This window comes from Dipodomys merriami, unplaced genomic scaffold (assembly GCF_024711535.1).
Source record: "Dipodomys merriami isolate MVZ:Mamm:240054 unplaced genomic scaffold, mDipMer1.0.p SCAF_3348, whole genome shotgun sequence".
Lineage (NCBI taxonomy): Eukaryota > Metazoa > Chordata > Mammalia > Rodentia > Heteromyidae > Dipodomys > Dipodomys merriami.
This window is the reverse complement of record NW_027204880.1, coordinates 12,112-17,063: the sequence shown is the minus strand read 5'-3', so window position 1 is coordinate 17,063 and position 4,952 is coordinate 12,112. Positions and strand designations below refer to the sequence as shown.

Sequence of the window (4,952 nt, the reverse complement as noted above, 5' to 3'; positions counted from 1 at the left end):
TCTAAATGACAGGTGTTCACTTTTCAAAAAGGAAGATGAAGATGAGAATTTTTTAGTTGGATTGAGGGCAGAACATATTTTGGGAAGTTGACACACAAAATATCAATCAATAGACTATCTTTTAAAGAGTTTCCTTAGGACAATAAAATATATGTAGGGGTAGCAGAGTAACATGTAAAATATATCATTCAGTTTAGAGGACTTGTGAAAGGATTAAAAAGGTGATTAGGTTTCCATGGAGATATTTTTTAAATTTTTTTTAAATTAATTTTTTAAAGTTTTATTATTGTGAAAATACCATACAGAGGGGTTACAATTACATGAGCAATGTAATTAAGACATTTTTTGAATTTTTTTATTTATTAAAGATATATATATATATATATATATATATATATATAGGTATATTTATATGTTATAGGTATATATCTGGCACATTGGCTGGTTTGATATTTTCTGGTATTATGAATATTTAAAAACAAATTGCTTTTGAAAGTTTTATTCAAAAAGAAAGAAAAAGAGAGGGTGTGGGTATCTTTCCATAGCTGAAAGTACTTAAAAATTACTGAGAGGAAAATAATCTAAAGAAGATATCATTCTTGATAAAGAAATGAGGCAGTTTCAAATTAAAAGTACAAGATTAAGTACTTTTCATAAAATATTAAAACTAAAATCACATGCATAAGGTATTTAATTATAAGAATAGCAGTGAAATTTTAAAAGGACAGGATTTATCAATGATAAATAGGCGTTTTTAGTGCAAATACTGCAGAAAAATTTTCCAAGCAAAGATCATAATCATTCTAATCTATATAAAAAACAATCTCAGTTCTTTAAACAATGTAGAGTACATCTGAATTCAGCCATTTCAATGAAATGCCAACTTACAAACCTTAAATCTAAAATAATGTACTTAGTTTTATGTCTCATTTCTCTCTTGGCGGTCCATGTTTTCAGGAAAATCTGTAATGGACCATGAAGTTGGCTGTGCATTGCTATCACTTGTTTAAGTTTCTCTTCCTTGGCTCTTCTACAGTGGCAAACTGTTCTTTTTTCCATGAAGCTACTGAGAAAATCATCTATTTCAGTTTTTCCCTCCGAGAAATCTTCAGCAATATTATCAGATTCTTCCTCAGCTTCATGTGCAGCGACTTTCCATCTTGCCTGTAGGGCACTTGCACTACAACTCTCACTCAGTTCATGTTGTCTCTGCCTCTTCTTTTCAAACGTAGATTTCATTTGTGTAAGTAACTCATACTTATCTAAAACAGTTTGCCTTTTGGCTTCCAAACTGGGCTCCAAGAGGAGAGTTTTCTTGCTAATTCCTCAATACTTTTTACTAAATCACCCTTGTCATTAATAATTTGTTTTAGTTGAGGTAAACTCAAACTGTTCTAGTAATACTTCCTCTTGTTCATTCATATCTGTGAGTTGTGACACAATTCTGAGAGTTCTGGAAATGCATCAGGGACATCTGGCATCTTGTACCCAAAACCATTTTGGCTTATAGGTGTTGAAGTTTCCATTGTGGGAACAGGCAATGGCCGACTTGAAAGGACACCAAATGTAGGAGCAGCAGACTTGGCTGTTGTATAACTTGTTGAAGAAGAAACAGTGTCAGTAACAAAGAAGTTATGTTCTGTTAGCTTCTTGAGGAGGATATGCAGGAAGAAATGGAAAACCCTAAGAAGCATAAGGAGGCAGCCCACCTGGGTTACTATACAGGTATGGAAATGCTGTTGAAGTGGGAGCTAAAACAGGAGAATTCTTCCAAAACTCATCCAACAGACTCTGGCTAATCTTTCCAAGATCTGAGTGTATTGTAAAATTGCTTACTAATTGAGAGGTAACATATATTCCATGTTTATCCATTAAAGGATGTCAGATTGGTGGATAAACACTGATTGCTGGTTTTTCCTGAGGAAACTGTGGAGGAAGTACTATATTAATGTTAATTGTCAAGTTGTTTACAGTGAAGGGCAATCTGTATTCCACATCTTTCTGTATTTCAGCTATACTGGAGTGGGAGTTCCGGAGGGACTCGATCAAGCACTGCTTCTGCTGTTGGAGGCTGGTGAGGCCACCACCAGGGATCCTGCTGTGGAGAAGGAGGCGCTCTTGGTCAGGGGAAAGAGCCAGCTCATCCTCCTCGCGTCCCTGGGGCAGGAGGCCCTACAAGGTTTGGGCCTGCTTCTCCCAGAGGCTGCCTGGCAGGTCTCCAGCTACAGAGGAGTGGCCTGAAATACCCAAGGTTCGAGTCCGGTTGTGTGTGTGTGGGGAGGAGCAGAGGGGCAGGCCGTGGGGCAAGCCAACGGCGCCTTTTACCAAGTAAACCAGGTTCCTGGTCCCCGGGTTTGGGGGACCATGACATAACTGGAGAGAGCTGGAGAGAGGTAAATTGTCAAGCAGGACACAAGCAACCAGGATCCTACCCTTGGAGGCCCAGGTGCTCCAGACTGGCTAGCCAGTCAGATTGTAACCTGGCTGCGCTCGGCGTGCCTGGCCTCGTCCTACCATGAGCACATTTCTTATCAAGCATTGCTGCCTACTCCTTTGTTTCCCTTTGCCATCCCTGCTGCGACACCCCCTCTCCCCCATCTAGTCCCCCGACTCCTCCCCAAAGTTCTAAATTTCATTTTTCAACTTAATGTCTTGTATATTTCATTGTTGTAATGGGTTCCTATTTAAACAATTTGTTTTTCCCTTCCCCTCCACAAATTATACCAACATTAACTACAGTGAAAACAGGAGTTATACCGTGGGGGAGGGACACACCAAGCAACAACAACAACAACATATAACCCTGGGCTGGGAAGGTCGCTCAGTGTTAGAGTTCTTGCCTTGAATGCAGGAGGCCCTGGGTTCAATTCCTCAGTACCACATAAACAGAAAAAGCTGGAAGTAGCACTGTGGCTAAATAAGTAGAGCACTAGCCTTGAGCTGAAGAGCTCAGAGACAATGCCCAGGCCCAGAGTTCATGCCCCACAACCGAAAAAAAAATCACTTTATAAAACATTAGAAGCAATAGAAAGCAAGAAAAAACACTTCAGTCCTTATCTTGAGGTCCATTTTGCCTAACTTCAACTTATCTGTCTTTTTCTGCTTGACTCAATACATACACTGGTTATTGCAAATTAGGGAAACCATGGGACCTATGTTTCTTTGGGCCTGGCTTACTTCACTTAATATAATTTTTTCCAAGTCTGTCCATTTCCTCACAAATGGGGCAATGCCATTCTTTCTGATGGAGGCATAGAATTCCATCGTGTATATATACCACATTTTCTTGATCCATTCATCTACTGAGGAGCATCTGTGTTGGTTCCATATCTTAGCTATGGTAAATAATGCTGCAATAAACATAGTTGTGTTGATAGCTTTAGTATGGTCTTGTTTCTGATCATTCGGGTAAATGTCCCAAATTGAGTCAAAGGGGAGCTCTATGTGGAGTCTTTTGAGGAACCTCCATACTACTTTACAAAGTGCTTGAACAAGTTTACACAACCACAGACAATGCAGTAAGCTTGGACAGTTTTAAATTAGCTACCAACATATTCTTTTTATATGTTTTTATTGTAAAAATATTGTACGGAGGGGTTACAGTTACATGAATAAGGTAGTGAGTACATTTCCTATCCAGAATTGTTACCCCCTCCTTTGTTTTTGCCCCTACCATCCCTTCCCTCCCCAATTCCACAACTCCTCCCACCCCCTTCCAAAGTTGTAAAGTTCATTTTTAACATAGTGTCTTGTACATCTCATTGTTACAATGGGTCAAGCTCTTTCCTTACTTCAGCATTTTATTTCCTTCCCCTTCCCAAATTAGAAAAAATGTATATACAAGATGCAGGGCACTGGAATCAAGTACAGATATTTTTTTCTGCAAAAATACTATAGGATGAGAGCAAAAACATACCTTGAACAAAGGTTCTATTGGCTTTCTCTGCAGAATATGTGTAAAGCCTGCAAATGAATCCAAGATATCCTCAACCCACAGACTCACAAATCATGTAAAATTTGACTCATATTCTATACTACATTGTTTAGAGATGAGTGTGTGTGTGTGTGTGTGTGTGTGTGTGTGTGTGTGTGTGTGTGTGTGTGTGTGTGTGTGTGTGCGCGCGCGCGCAGGTATTCGGGATTGAATTAGGATCTAGGCACTGCACTTTTGCGTCTTTAGTCAAGAGTGATACTCTCACTTGAGACACTGGTCCACTTCTGGAATTTTTTTAAATAAGTTTTTTTTTAATTGTGAGAACACTGTACAGAGGAGGGGTTGCAGTTACATGAGCAAGGTAATGAGTATATTGCTTCTGAATCATTGTTGTCTCCTCCTTTTTTTTCCCCCTACCATCCCTTCCCTCCCACTTCCACAACTACACTCTCCCGTTCCCCCCGACCTAAATTGTAAAGTTTGTTTTTCCACCTAAATTGTAAAGTTTGTTTTTCCCTCCCACTTCCACAACTACACTCTCCCGTTCCCCCCACCTAAATTGTAATGTTTGTTTTCCCTGTTTTCTTGTACATCTCATTGTTGCAATGGGTCAACCTATATCCCTGTTTAAACAATTTGTTTTTCCCTTCCCCTATACAAATTATACCAACATCAAATACAGTGAAAACAGGGGTTATACCATAGGGGAGGGACATACAAAGCAACAAAGAAATCACATGGTACCTTATAAATACATTAGAAGCAATAGCAAGCAAGAAAAAAAAACACAATTGTGTCCTTATCTTGGCATTCATTTCCCTTAACATAATCTTATCTGACCTTTTTCTGCTTGTCTCAGACATATTCTAGTTGTTGCAAATAAGGGAAACCACTTGTGGCTTTGTGCTGGTTCATTGGAGATGAGTCTCATAGACATTTCTGTACAGGTTGGCTTTGAGCTGAAATCCTCACATCTCCACCTCCTGACAGGTATTATAGACATGTGTACTTTACTGTT

General features: G+C 39.1%; 1 pseudogene; it reads right to left on the bottom strand.

Annotated features, from left to right (window-relative positions):
• Positions 1-892: 892 nt before the first annotated feature.
• On the bottom strand, positions 893-2,144 carry LOC138803128 (vacuolar protein sorting-associated protein 37A pseudogene; annotated as a pseudogene).
• Positions 2,145-4,952: the final 2,808 nt, after the last annotated feature.